This window comes from Arachis ipaensis, chromosome B05, assembly GCF_000816755.2.
Source record: "Arachis ipaensis cultivar K30076 chromosome B05, Araip1.1, whole genome shotgun sequence".
NCBI classification, from domain to species: Eukaryota; Viridiplantae; Streptophyta; class Magnoliopsida; order Fabales; family Fabaceae; genus Arachis; species Arachis ipaensis.
In genome coordinates this window covers 109658084-109673884 of record NC_029789.2, presented here as the reverse complement: position 1 = coordinate 109673884, position 15801 = coordinate 109658084, and the positions used below count along the sequence as shown (strand labels likewise).

Here is a 15801-nt window from a genome sequence, read left to right as displayed (position 1 = left end):
TGTTTGACAAAATGCTTGGTTGGGCTTTTACCTAGTTTTTCACACTCTTGGTTGAGAAATTGGGTGTTTGGGTGAACTTGAGTAGTGGATATCCATTCCACATTGTGTGAGTGTTGTTAAATTAATTTGGTTTCCCTTGACTCTAAGTAACCAACTATTGTTGACTTAGGACTTAGGGATTGAGATTAATTATGCCTAGTTGACTTGTCCTCGATGTAGGGTTGACTAATTGGAATTAATTCACAAATAATTACCATGTTTGTGGTCCACAACTAGGATAAGAATCCTTAATTACCCACTTCTTGCCAAGAGTCTTTTTTAGCTTTCAATTTCCATTTTCATTGCCTTTACTTGCCTTCATTTAATTTCTTGCATGTTAAGTTACCTTCTTACATTTTAATTTCTTGCCAATTGCTATCATCAAAACCCCATTTCTCTCATAGCCAATATATGAGCACTTTAATTGCAACTCCTAGGGAGTATGACCCGAGGTTTAATTACTCTCGGTTTATATGTTTTGAATTTAATATTTGATAGTGAGAATTATTGTTGGTTTGGACTATGCTACCAACGAATTGATGCTTTTATTCCATTGATTCCAAACTATACACAAGAATCTCTCATCGTCAAATTTGGCCCCGTTGCCGGGGAGTTGCAATGGTGTTGTTGTTGGCTTTTGTATATATGTTAATATGTAAATAGCTTGCTTTTTTATTGTCTTTGTTGATGGTTAGGATTGGGATCCCAGAGGACATTGGACATTCTAGCATTGGTGGGGAAATCAAGCACAAGCCACCATAGCAAGGGCTCTCCCAATTGTCTAACTTAAAGATAATAAAAGTGTTTGGTAACATTGTTCTAACTCTTCTCTTTTTGTATATATTTTGGTTTATTGCATGTTTGTTTGCTTTGTTACCTTAGAATTAGTTTAATTTTGAAATTTGTAGGTTAATTTTAGTTTGGATCATGAATTTACGGGGTCTTGCATGTTTTGGTGTTGAGTTTTGATTGAGCTAAGGCATGGTGCCTTAGATGTTTTAAGAAAATTTTTTGGGAAAAACAGGGCATGTGCATGCGCAGACCCTTGTGCGCACGCACACAACAACAATTTTTCACTTCCAATGCATATGCACCCACCTGTGCATACGCACCCACATGTGCGTACACACACAAGCTTTTATGCCCTCTGTTCGCAGCGCCAGCACGCCTTGTGCGCACGCATTCCCCTGTTTTCTGTGACCTGTGCATGCGCACACATGCCCTTTATCGCACTATCTGTACGGCCGCACAGGCTTGTGCATCTACACGCCAACTTGCAACCACTCTAGGGGGAGCGTTGGCATAGCCTGTGCATGTGAACCCCTGCCCCTTATGTTCTTGTGCGCATGCACGGACCTGTGTGTGCACGCACACATGATCCAACCAAAAAAAAGTGTTCTGTGCTGCGCATAGCTCTGTGTGCATGCACAAGTCTTTAGACCCTCTCTGCCAGTAGTGCTCGCATGTCTTGTGCGTCTGAACGCCCCACAATTCTGGCTAGTGTGCGTATGCACACATCTTTGTGCGTACGCACGGGTCGCGGTCTGGGTAATAATAAGGATGGGTGCCCTGTTGCGCCACTCCTCACCTCTTTTCTTCTTTCCTTCTTTCTTCTTCTACCCCCTCATCCCGACCCAGCCACCCGACCCATCCTTCCGGCGACCTCCACCATCACCGTCCGACCACCGCCACCGCCGGAACCACCACTGCCACCATCTCTCTCTATTTCTCCCCCTCTCTTTTTTCTCTTTTCTTCTTCTCTCTTTTTTCTTTCTTCTTTTTCTTCTTTCTTTCTTCTTTTCTCTGGCGAAGTTCCGCCGCCGTGAGCCTCACAGTGGCTAACACAAGTGCCATTGTTGCCTATCCCTTTCTTTTCTATTCTTCATCTTTTCAATTTTCTTAATTTAACTTTAATTTTCTTTCTATGCATAGTTGCTTGTTTGATTTTCATTTTCTTTATTTAATTTTGGTAATTTAGCTTAAGTTTTGTTTAATTCTTTGTTTGCTGCTTCGCAAGTGTTCAATTTTGACTTATGGGTTGTTTATGCTTGAAATTTTAGCTTGAATTATTGAATATGTGCACTGCATACTATGTGTTTGACATAATTCCTGAATGAACTTTTTGTTTAATTCATATGTTGTCATGACCACATGTGTTAGACTATATCCTTGTTTGGCATTCTAATCAAGAATTGTGCACTTTTGAATGATGATGATGTTATTTGAGATTGAAATTTCAATAATGTACTTGTTTAATGCTTTGAGTTGCTAACACCAAATTGATTTAGAAATTGACTTTTTGTCTCTTATTTGGTGCAATTTTTAACAAGCACGTATTGAGTTTAGTGAATTGAATGGAATTGCTTGTTCATCATGGTTTTTAAGTCAATATAATCACATCACAAGGTATTTGCTCCTTGTTAATACTTTGCATTTGTTTGAGTTAACTTGACTTGATTCTTATCAAGACTTGTCACTTTTTGTAGCAAGCACCTTCCCATGTGATTATTTGATTGTTCTCAAGGATGAATAAGTAGTTTCTCCTCATCATTGCATTGGTTATTTTTTGTTGTTCTATTTTATATCAATTTTGCTCTTTCACTTGCACAACTTCAATATCCAATAATTCATACATTCAATTCGCTCTTGTTGGTAGTTGCTTAAGTTTGCTTGTCCTTAATTGATGCTCATCTATTTCTTGCATCTTAGGCCATTTAATTGAGAAACTCATGCTTACTTTTTTATTGTGTGGATGCCACTTTAACCTGCCGTTGTGTGTATTCCACACCACTATGCAAACTTCCTCAATTAGATGCTTATTTGCTCACTCCATTTACCCTTTTGTGCCACTTGCCCTATGATTCTTAATTATACTTTATTCATTCTTTTTAAGGATGAGACATGAGGCAAGGAGCCGGGAGAGGAGGAGAACACGGAGGATGGAGATGCCAAGAATGCATTGGACATTGGCGGTTTCCACACAACCCGAGCCCCTGTATCCACCAACCGAAGATGGAAGCACTTGGGAGACATTCTCCCCGGATTATGTTCGTGCACGGAGAACCGTGCACTGCTTAATTGTGGGAGAGGATTCATCATTTTTGGGGCGTAAACTTTCTTTCCAAACACTCTGTATTTTACTTTATTTTTGTTTCTTTTTACTATGTCTCTTGTAGATATTTGGGGTGTTTTTGACTGTTGTATTGCATTTAGTATATATATACATTTTAGTTAATCCATATCTATTGTATTATGCATTTTTGCATGCTATATAGTTTATAGATAGAAGTTGTGATGGGATGATGTGAATAGTATAGTGCCTAGTTCAATTTTGTCCTAATTGTTCATGTTAATTTTTGGATGTTGAAAATTAGGAATAGAATTGCATCCATCACATCATACATACATATATGAAATAATTTTGGTAAAAACAACAAGAAATTTTCATGAAATCATTTTTAGGTCATGCCATTGGTTGAATTGAGAAATTATTTTTCAAACTTGCTTGAAGTATTTTTCATAGAACATAGAAAAGAGCTAGAACAACATACCTTGTGAGATTTGAGCCCTAATTGTATGGTTGCACATCTTCAACCATAAAGTTTATTCTTATATGATAAACTCCTTTTATGATTGTGATATTTGATTTGCATGATTCTATATGTCCATTATTTTGTGTATGAATGTATGTATATGAGTGAGGCCATTGTTTCAAATAGCTCACTTACCCAAATAGCCTACCCTTTATCTTCCATTGTTAGCCAACTTTGAGCCTATGCCAAACCCATTTGTTCTTAATTTTAGCACATCATAAGCCTTAAGAGAAAAATAATAATTGTCCCTTATTTGGATCTTTGATTAGCTTAGGCTAGTGAATGTGTTTATCATTTAAGTTTGGAAAGTTTGGGAACATTGGTTGTGATAAAAGGGTATTTTTATATTTTTGTCAAAATATTGGGAATTGGGTACAAACTCATCTATTAATTATGTTAAACCATATGCATTGATGTTCTTGTATATAATTTAGTTTGAAAAAGAAAAAAATGATGATGAGAAAAATAAATAAAAGAAAAAAATAGAAAAGAAAAGAAAAAAGAAAAGTAATAAAAAGGGGACAAAATGCCCCAAAGTGAAGTCGATAAGAATCAATGCATATGTGTGGTGATCAAAAAGAGAATACACGAGTGTGTGAAAAAGTGAAGAATGATAATTAGGTTTGCATTAGAATTGTATAGGTTATCATAGGTTAGGTGGGAAGCTTAGGTTAATCATAGATTCAAATTTCAAGTTCACTTGACCATATGTATCCTACCTTGACCCTAGCCCCTTACAACCCATGGATAAATCCTCATGATATTTGCATTCATGCATCAAATATTAGTTGATTATTAGACAACTTGCAAATATTTGATAAACACGACTAAAGGAGGATTGAGTGATTAAACCCTACACACTGAGCGATTAGAGTGTAAACACATCCGGTGAGGGTTTCAATTGCTCAATTCTATGTTTCCATTGCCTATCTTATCTTCTTGCAAGTTGTTGAAATAAATTTTGAAAATTTCAAATCAAATCTTTGGACATTGATGATATTGCTATATTTGCTTTGTCTTGACCCTAAGTTTCTACTTTGGATTGATTGAGATTCTTTTGCTTGTTTTTGCCAAACTTAATAGGAACCATAGTGTACATATATATAGATAGCATTTAGTGTAGTTGCATGCATATAGTTAGTTGTATTGAATAAATTGCCTCCCCCCTTTATCCTTCTCCTTTGATTGTGATTAGCATGAGGACATGCTATTGTTTAATTGTGGGGAAATTGATGAATCCATATTTGACGATATATTTTGGTTTGATTTGAGTGGATTTCATCACATAAACCCACATTTATTCATGAAAATAGCATGCTTTTGTGTTTTCTCTCCAAATTGTGACTAATTACGAAAATATACTATTTTGTGCCTATTTTAATCAGGTTAATCCCACTTTTATGCTATTCGGTGCCATGGCATATTTGTTGAGTGATTTTAGGTTCTAGAGGCAAGTTTGGCATGGAAAAAGTGGAAGGAAGCATGAACAAAGGGAAAAAACATGAAGAAAACAAAGGAGAAGTATACGTTGGAGTGTGCGTGTGCACAACCACCTGTGCGTACGCACAAAAGCCACAAAACCCTGTGGACGTACACATGACATCCTGTGTGCACACACAAGAAGAAAATCAGCATGTGTGCGTACGCACACACCTGTGCGTACGCACAGGTACCAGCACGTGATCTCATTAATGCAAATCACTGGGGGGGATTATTGGGTCTCTAGAGCCCAAATTTTGGACCCTCTAAAGCTGATTCTTCCGATATTAGACAAGGCCTCACTCCATGTGAAGGGGGAAGCAATTTGGGTTAGATTTTAGTCATGTAGTTCATTTTCTAAAGAGAGAAGCTCCCCCTTCTCTCTAGAACCTAGGGTTTTTAGTTTAATTCCCTTGTAATTTCTATGTTTGATTCTTGTTTTGATCAAGTTTCTTCCACCTTTCTTTACTTTATTGTTTTAATCTCCTTAGTTTATCTTGTTAATTTCTCATTTTGGTTATTCTTATGTTTAAGCACACTCTTGTTATTTTAATTTACATTTAATGCAATTTATGTTTCATGTCATTTATTACTTAATTGAGTTTCTGTCTTTACTTTTTTTGCTTGGTAGTTGTAGCATTTATTATTTCTTGTCATTTTACCATGCTTTCTTTACATGCCCACCATGTGTTTGACAAAATGCTTGGTTAGGCTTTTACCTATTTTTTCACACTCTTGGTTGAGAAATTGGGTGTTTGGGTGAACTTGAGGGGTGGATGTCCATTACACATTGTGTGAGGGTTGTTAATTAATTTGGTTTCCCTTGACTCTAAGTGACCCACTAGTGTTAACTTAGGACTTAGGGATTGAGATTAATTATGCCTAGTTGACTTGTCCTCGATGTAGGGTTGACTAATTGGGATTAATTCACACACAATTACCATGTTTGTGGTCCACAACTAGGATAAGAATCTTTAATTACCCACTTCTTACCAGGAGTCCTTTTTGGCTTTCAATTTCCATTTTCATTGCCTTTACTTACCTTCATTTAATTTTTTGCATGTTAAATTACCTTCTTATATTTTAATTTCTTGCCAATTGCTATCATCCAACCCCTATTTCTCTCATAGCCAATATATGAGCACTTTAATTGCAACTCTTATGGAGAACGACCCGAGGTTTAATTACTCTCAGTTTATATGTTTTGAATTTAATATTTGATAGTGAGAGTTCTTGTTGGTTTGGACTATGCTACCAAAGAATTGATGCTTTTATTCCATTGATTCCAAACTATACACAAGAATCTCTCATCGTCAAATTTGGCGCCGTTGTTGGGGAGTTGCAATGATGTTGTCGTTGGCTATTGTATATTTGTTAAAATGTAAATAGCTTGCTTTTTGATTGTCTTTGTTGATGGTTAGGATTGGGATCTCGGAGGACATTGGACATTCTAGCATTGGTGGGGAAATCAAGCACAAGCCACCATAGCAAGGGCTCTCCCAATTGTCTAACTTAAAGACATTAAATAAAAGTGTTTGGTAACGTTGTTCTAACTCTTCTCTTTTTGTATATATTTTGATTTATTACATGTTTGTTTGCTTTGTTACCTTAGAATTAGTTTAATTTTGAAATTTGTAAGTTAATTTTAGTTTGGATCATGAATTTATGGGTTCTTGCATGTTTTTGTGTTGAGTTTTGATTGAGCTAAGGCTTGGTGCCTTAGATTTTTTAAGAAAATTTTTTTGGGAAAAATAGGGCATGTGCATGCGCACACCCTTGTGCGCACGCACACAACAACAATTTTTTACTTCCTGTGTGTACGCACCCACCTGTGCGTACACACACAAGCTTTTATGCCCTCTGTTCGCAGCGCCAGCACGCCTTGTGCGCACGCATTCCCCCGTTTTCTGCGACCTGTGCGTGCGCACACATGCCCTTTTTCGCACTATCTGTGTGGCCGCACAGGCTTGTGCGTCCGCACACCAACTTGCAACCCCTCTGGTGGAAGCGTTGGCACAGCCTGTGTGTGTGAACTCCTGGCCTTTATGTTCTTGTGCGCGCACACGGACCTGTGTGCGCACGCACACATGATCCAACAAAAAAAAGTGTTCTGTGCGTGCGCATACACACATCTTTAGACCCTCTCTGCCAGTACTGCTCGCACGTCTTGTGCGTCTGAACGCCCCACAATTCTGGCTGGTGTGCGTATGCACACATCTTTGTGCGTACGCACGGGTCGCGGTCTGGGTAATAGTAAGGAATGGTGCCCTGTTGCGCCACTCCTCACCTCTTTTCTTCTTTCCTTCTTTCTTCTTCTACCCCCTCATCCCGACCCAGCTACCCGACCCATCCTTCTGGCGACCACCACTATCACCGTCCAACCACCGCCGTCGTCGGAACCACCACTGCCACTATCTCTTTATCTCTCCCCCTCTCTTTCTTCTCTTTTCTTCTTCTTTCTTCTTTCTTTCTTCTTTTTCTTCTTTCTTTCTTCTTTTCTCCGGCAAAGTTCTGCCGCCGTGAGCCTCACAGTGGCTAACACAAGTGCCACTGGTTGCCTATCCCTTTCTTTTCTATTCTTCATATTTTTAATTTTCTTATTTTAACTTTAATTTTCTTTCTATGCATAGTTGCTTGTTCGATTTTCGTTTTCTTTATTTAATTTTGGTAATTTAGCTTAAGTTTTGTTTAATTATTTATTTATAGATAGAAGTTGTGATTGGATGATGTGAATAGTATAGTGCTTAGTTCAATTTTGTCCTAATTGTTCATGTTAATTTTTGGATGTTGAAAATTAGGAATAGAATTGCATTCATCACATCATACATACATATAGGAAATAATTTTGGTAAAAATAACAAGATATTTTCATGAAATCATTTTTAGGGCATGCCATTGGTTGAATTGAGAAATTATTTTTCAAACTTGCTTGAAATATTTTTCATAGAACATAGAAAAGAGCTAGAACAACATACCTTGTGAGATTTGAGCCCTAATTGTATGGTTGCACATCTTCAACCATAAAGTTTGTTCTTGTATGATAAACTCCTTTTATGATTGTGATCTTTGATTTGCATGATTCTATATGTCCATTATTTTGTGTATGAATGCATATATATGATTGAGGCCATTGTTTCAAATAACTCACTTACCCAAATAGCCTACCCTTTATCTTCCATTGTTAGCCAACTTTGAGCCTATGCCAAACCCATTTGTTCTTAATTTTAGCACATCATAAGCCTCAAGCGGAAAATAATAAATGTCCCTTGTTTGGATCTTTGATTAGCTTAGGCTAGTGAGTGTGTTTATCATTTAAGTTTGGGAAGTTTGGGAATATTGGTTGGGATACAAGGGTGTTTTTATATTTTTGTCAAAATATTGAGAATTGGGTACATACTCATGTATGAATTATGTTAAACCATATGCATTGATGTTCTTGTATATATTTTAGTTTGAAAAAGAAAAAAATGATGATGAGAAAAATAAATAAAAGAAAAAGAATAGAAAAGAAAAGAAAAAAGAAAAGTAATAAAAAGCGGACAAAATGCCCCAAAGTGAAGTCAATAAGAATCAATGCATATGTGTGATGATCAAAATGAGAATAAATGAGTGTGTGAAAAAGTGAAGAATGGTAGTTAGGTTTGCATTTGAATTCTATAGGTTGTCATAGGTTAGGTGGGAAGCTTAGATTAATCAAAGATTCAAATTTCAAGCTCACTTGACCATATGCATCCTACCTTGACCCTAGCCCCATTACAACCCATGGATAAGTCCTCATGATATTTGCATTCATGCATCAAATATTAGTTGATTGTTAGACGACTTGCAAATCTTTGAGAAATATGATTGAAAGAGGATTGAGTGATTAAACCCTACACACTGAGCGATTAGAGTGTAAACACATCCGGTGAGGGTTTCAATTGCTCAATTCTATGTTTTCATTGCCTATCTTATTTCTTCTTGCAAGTTGTTGAAATGAATTTTGAAAATTTCAAATCAAATCTTTGGACATTGATGATATTACTATATTTGCTTTGTCTTGGCCCTAAGTTTCTACTTTATATTGATTGAGGTTCTTTTGTTCGTTTTTGCCAAATTTAATAGGAACCATAGTGTACATATATATAGATAGCATTTAGTGAAGTTGTATGCATGTAGTTAGTTGTATTGAATGAATTGCCTTCCCACTTTATCCTTCTCCTTTGATTGTGATTAGCATGAAGACATGCTATTGTTTAAGTGTGGGAGAATTGATGAATCTATATTTGACGATATATTTTGGTTTGATTTGAGTAGATTTCATCACATAAACCCACATTTATTCATGTAAATAGCATGCTTTTATGTTTTCTCTCCAAATTATGCCTAATTGCGAAAATATGCTATTTTGTGCCTATTTTAATCATGTTAATCACACTTTTATGCTATTCGGTGCCATGACATGTTTGTTGAGTGATTTTAGGTCCTAGAGGCAAGTTTGGCAAGGCAAAAGATGAAGGAAGCATGAACAAAGGGAGAAAACATGAAAAAAACAAAGGAGAAGCACACATTGGAGTGTGTGTGTGCACAACCACCTGTGCGTACGCACAAGAAGAAAATCAGCATGTGTGCGTACGCACAGGTACCAGCGCGTGGCCTCATTAATTCAAATTGCTGGGGGTGATTTCTGGGCCTCCAGAGCCCAATTTTTGGACCCTCTGAAGCTGATTCTTCCTATATTAGATAAGGCTTCACTCCATGTGAAAGGGGGGAGCAATTAGGGTTAGATTGTAGTCATGTAGTTCATTTTCTAGAGAGAGAAACTCTCCCTTCTCTCTAGAACCTAGAGTTTTTAGTTTAATTCCCTTGTAATTTCTATGTTTGATTCTTGTTTTGATCTAGTTTCTTCTACCTTTCTTTACTTTATTGTTTTAATGTCCTTAGTTTATCTTGATAATTTCTCATTTCGGTTATTCTTTTGTTTAAGCACACTCTTGTTCTTTTAATTTACATTTAATGCAATTTATGTTTCATGTCATTTATTGCTTAATTGAGTTGCTATCTTTACTTTTGTTGCTTGGTAGTTGTAGCATTTATTATTTCTTGTCATTTTACCATGCTTTCTTTACATGCCCACCAAGTGTTTGACAAAATACTTGGTTGGGATTTTACATAGTTTTTCACACTCTTGGTTGAGAAATTGGGTGTTTGGGCAAACATGAGTGGTAGATGTCTATTCCACATTGTGTGAGGGTTGTTAATTAATTTGGTTTTCCTTGACTCTAAGCGACCCACTAGTGTTGACTTAGGACTTAGGGATTGAGATTAATTATGCTTAGTTGACTTGTCCTCGATGTAGGGTTGACTAATTGGGATTAATTCACACACAATTACCATGTTTGTAGTCCACAACTAGGATATGAATCCTTAATTACCCACTTCTTGCCAAGAGTCCTTTTTAGCTTTCAATTTCCATTTTCATTGCCTTTACTTGCCTTCATTTAATTTCTTGCATGTTAGGTTACCTTCTTAAATTTTAATTTCTTGCCAATTGCTATCATCCAACCCCCATTTCTCTTATAGCCAATAATATAGCACTTTAATTGCAACTCCTAGGGAGAACGACCCGAGGTTTAATTACTCTCAGTTTATATGTTTTGAATTTAATATTTGATAGTGAGAATTCTTGTTGGTTTGGACTATGCTACCGACGAATTGATGCTTTTATTCCATTGATTCCAAACTATACACAAGAATCTCTCATCGTCACCTATCCATGTCGACGAGTGTTGATATGTTCCTTTTTATCTTTTATAAGTTTTTGTTCCAAGAAAGAAATTGAATTGCGTATAAAACCTTAACAACGATATAATAAAAGTTTTTGAAACATATTTCTACCATACAATATGTATATGGAGTAAATTATAGCACTTGTTATGCTACTACATAATTTTCTTCCTATGAAAAAAGTTTGCTGGAACATGTAAGGAAATGATGGAAGCTCTATCCCTAATACCCAAAAGTACATGTATTTGACAAGTTCTTTACCTTAGTAAAAAGAGCAAAACTTCTTGCAAAATTTACTTAGATTAGTGTTTTGAAATGTATACTCTTTATGTTACCGACGTAACAATTACATCCCATACTTCTTTTATTGCTAACAGGGCCATAAATCAAAATCCAAATGAAAGTTAAGCTCTTGCCAATTTTTTTAAATATCTCGATGCATTCATAGTGAAGGATAGATTATAAAACTTTCTAATCTTAATCTCTTTCATAAGTAGATTTCATGTGGAATTATATGGAGCAGTTTGGATTTTACTATGTCATCAAATAAAGTAAGATTTTTAGATTATTCCAGTTTTATTAGTTAAATATATCACTCAAAAAATTGTCTTCTTACCTGTTGAAAGAGATAAATATTAAATAAAGACAAACAGAAAAAGAAAACATAATTTTACTCTCTGTTAATTGTTTATAAACATAGCATGCTTTAATGCATCAACCAACAATGCCAAGAAAGACAATAAAAAGATGACTTCAATTGTGGTTGAATTCAACCCCAAGTTTTAGTTCCGATCATTCGTTGACTTTAGAATTCAACTTAAACAACCATTTTTTGACCATGCAAAGGCTTTGTGGCATTCTTTCTAATCAAAATTTGGTCTCTGTTCTAATGTCATAGAGAAAACAAGAGCTAATTATCCAATCCAAGGGGTAATATTGGTATTTTTTTAGTACAAGATTTAGCACACATTACCCTTACAACTTCAAATTTTAGATATCTTCGTACCAAAAATCTATCATTATAGTTAAGTTAGTTGCCACAAACTTTTTCAAATGTAATAACAAAATTCTTGTCGAATTTCATTTTCTTCTTAACAACTTCATATTTGTGAACCATAACTATGCTATATTTGTTGTTTTGCTAGCACATTAGGCATCAAAATCATGGGTATAAAGTTAGAAAAATATGAAACGTTTTCTTCTATGCATTGTAACTTGATATTCCATGGGTGAAGTCGGCAAAAGCAAATGGGAAGTTCTTTGGTATCTTAAGCATTGTTCACCATAACGTTCTCCTTTTACATTTTAACCTTCGCAAATGAGCTGGATATTCTATCACTTTTGAACATAATATGCAAAGCTCTCAAATATAATTTGAGGTGCGAAATTTGTATCATATTCTTTAGTGCACACCAACTAAACAAAATTTCTTATATGTTCAAAGAATTTTTTTTCTAATTTTCCTAATTCGCGTACTTTTATTTTCTCACAAGCAAAGACATTGAATATATCGCTCTATTTTAAATTGATTTGTTAATTATTTATATATTGATTCTAGCTATTTCTTGCGAATCAAGTAGGGCAAAATACACCTAATACTGGAATACCACCAACAGATATATAATGATATCACTAATGTGCTGTGATACACCCTGATGATTTATAGAAATAGAATATGAAAACTTTTATTAACACTGATTAACAGGAAAATTAAAAGTTTTATACATGTCGATAAATTAAGCATAGAAAATATGTAGGCCTATTAGCTCAGTTGGTTAGAGCGTTGTGCTAATAACGCGAAGGTCGCAGGTTCGAGACTTGCATGGGCCATTTGAAGAAATATGTTTTTTATAACCATGAATTTTCAGAGTATAAAAATAATGGCCTATCCATGTCAACGAGTGTTGATATGTTTCTTTTTATCTTTTATAAGTTTTTGTTTTAAGAAAGAAATTGAATTGCGTATAAAACCTTAACAATGATACGATGGAAATCTTTGAAACATGTTTCTACCAAACAATATGTATATGGAGCAAATTATAGCACTTATTATGTTACTACATAATTGTCTTCCTATGAAAAAAGTTTGCCGGAACATGTAACTTGATGGAAGCTCTATCCCTAATACCCAAAAGTACATGTATTTGACAAGTTCTTTACCTTAGTAAAAAGAGCAAAACTTCTTGCAAAATTTACTTAGATTATTGTTTTGAAATTTATACTCTTTATGTTACCGACGTAACAATTACATCCCATACTTCCTTTATTGCTAAGAGGGCCATAAATCAAAATCCAAATGAAAGTTAAGCTCTTGCCAATTTTTTTTAAATATCTCCATGCATTCGTAGTGAAGGATAGATTATAAAACTTTCTAATCTTAATCTCTTTCATAAGTAGATTTCATGTAGAATGATATGGAGCAGTTTGGATTTTACTATGTCATCAAATCAAGTACGATTTTTAGATTATTACAGTTTTATTAGTTAAATATATCACTCAAAAAATTATTTTCTAACCTGTTGAAAGAGATAAATATTAAATAAAGACAAACAGAAAAAAAATATAATGTTACTGGTGCACGAATTGTGAATCACACTTTTCACAACTCGTACCACTGACCAGCAAGTGCACTGGGTCGTCCAAGAAATACCTCACGTGAGTAAGGGTCGAATCCCACGGAGATTGTTGGTTTGAAGCAATCTATGGTTATCTTGTAAATCTTAGTCCGGAAGTCAATTATGTTTATCAGTTGAATTGCAAATAAACAAGAGAGCATGGATTAAAGGTTACTTGTTATGCAGTAATGGAGAATATGTTGGAGTTTTGGAGATGCTTTGTCTTCTGAATCTTTGCTTTCCTCTGTCTTCTTGTTCACGCACGCACGTCCTCCTATGGCAAGCTGTGTTGGGGCATCACCGTTGTCAATGGTTACATCCCCTCCTCTTGTGAAAATGGTCCAAATGCTCTGTCACAGCACGGCTAATCATCTGAGGTTCCCGATCATGCTGGAATAGGATTCACCCTCCTTTTGCGTCTGTCACTAACGCCCAGCCTTCAGGAGTTTGAAGCTCGTCACAGTCATTCAATCCCTGAATCCTACTCGGAATACCACAGACAAGGTTTAGACTTTCCGGATTCTCATGAATGCCGCCATCAATCTAGCTTATACCACGGAGATTCTGATTAAGGAATCTAAGAGATATTCATTCAATCTGATGTAGAACAGAGGTGGTTGTCAGGCACACGTTCGTGGGGGAATGATGATGATTGTCACGTTCATCACATTCATGTTGAAGTGCGAATGAATATCTTAGATAGGAACACGCATGTTTGAATAAAAAACAGGAATACTTGCATTAATTCATTGAGACACAGCAGAGCTCCTCACCTCCAACAATGGAGTTTAGAGACTCATGCCGTCAAAGAGTACAAAGTTTAGATCTAAAATGTCATGAGATACAATCAGATAGTGTTATTGATTCTCCTATTTCAGTGTGATGATTCTTGAACACAGCTATTTTATGAGTCTTGGCCGTGGCTCTGAGCACTTTGTTTTCCAGTATTACCACCGGATACATAAATGCCACAGACACATAATTGGGTGAACCTTTTAGATTGTGACTCAGCTTTGCTAAAGTCCCCAATTAGAGGTGTCCAATGTTCTTAAGCACACTCTTCTTTTTGCTTTGGACCTTGACTTTAACCGCTCAGTCTCAAGTTTTCACTTGACACCTTCACGCCACAAGCACATGGTGAGGGACAGCTTGGTTTAGCCACTTAGACCAGGATTTTATTCCTTTAGGCCCTCCTATCCACTGATGCTCAAAGCCTTGGGATCCTTTTTATTTGCCCTTGCCTTTTGGTTTTAAGGGTTATTGGCTTTTTGCTCTTGCCTCTTGGTTTTAAGAGTTTTTGGCTTTTTCTGCTTGCTTTTTCTTTTTCTTTCTATTTTTTTCGCCTATTTTAATATACATATATATATTTTTTCCTGCAAGCTTTGTTCTTTGCTGCTTTTTCTTGCTTCAAGAATCATTTTTATGATTTTTCAGATTATCAATAACATGTCTCATGTTCATCATTCTTTCAAGAGCCAACATATTTAACAGTCTTAAACAACAAATTCAAAAGACATATGCACTGTTCAAGCATTCATTCAGAAGACAGAAAGCATTGCCACCACATTTAACTAATTAGAATTTCTCTTATTAAAACTCGAAATTTTATTGCCTCTTATTCAAAAGATCTACTACTTTATTCATGTTTGCTGATGATGAGAAAAATAAACTATAGCTTAATTGAAGATAAAATCAAAATAGATACTAATTACTACTATATGACTCCTAAGGTAAACTTCTATAAGGACACTGTCACAGAGTTAAGGCAGAAATTGGAAATTAACAACCTTTATTCTGGGGGAACGGGGGTTCCTCTGATCCTTGGGGTGCTTGGTCCTGCAAGAGAAGACTTTTGGCGCTTCAATTCCCTTAAGTCACGCCCTTGCTCCTCTTATTCTTTAAACATATAGGTCAGCATTTGACTGTGTTCCTTCTGTTCTTTTATTATTTGCTCCATAGCTTCCTGTATCTTGGTAACAGACGTCTCAAGATACTCCCAGTATTCAGATTGAGGGATCTCTGGGAGGAATTCCTGTGCTCTCTTCTTGATGAGATCATCCTGTGCTTGTTGTTTTTCCATTGATGCTTTGGTGATTGGCTTCTCAACTGAGATATACTCAGTTATTCCCATCCTTACTCCAGCGTCCTTGCAGAGCAGAGAAATCACGCTTGGATAAGCCAACCTGGCCTCTTTAAAATTTTTGTTAGCAATTTTGTAGAGTTCAGCTGAAATCAACTGATGAACCTCCACTTCCTTTCCCATCACGATGCAATGGATCATCACTGCTCTTTTAACTGTGACTTCAGAA

At 35.8% G+C, this 15801-nt stretch overlaps 1 non-coding gene across 1 annotated transcript; it reads left to right on the top strand.

The window, feature by feature from the left end:
- On the top strand, nucleotides 12634–12707 carry TRNAI-AAU. The gene has a single exon. It is a non-coding gene; the product is annotated as a tRNA-Ile (tRNA).